Below are 315 nucleotides of genomic sequence, written 5' to 3' on the forward strand. Positions count from 1 at the left end.
TCTGATGCTGGCACAGACTTCATCAGTGATCACTTTTCACTTAGAACAGTCCCAAGGAAAGCTGCAGATACAGCCATTCCCCACCCTAATTTTAGCGTTCCCTCTTGTACTACTTTATCACATGATTATGGAGTGCCATGAATTTTTACATAATTTCGGGTAGCGAATATTCCAGTTCTGAAGAAATAATAATCTCATATGATAAAACATATGTAAATAGAAAAACACCTTTTATATTCTCCACGTCTTTTAATTTTGCAGGTGTGAGAAGTATCCATGAGTATATAAGATCAGTGCGCAGGAGAGGGCGCGTGC

Source organism: Rissa tridactyla, chromosome 22, assembly GCF_028500815.1.
Source record: "Rissa tridactyla isolate bRisTri1 chromosome 22, bRisTri1.patW.cur.20221130, whole genome shotgun sequence".
Classification (NCBI taxonomy): domain Eukaryota; kingdom Metazoa; phylum Chordata; class Aves; order Charadriiformes; family Laridae; genus Rissa; species Rissa tridactyla.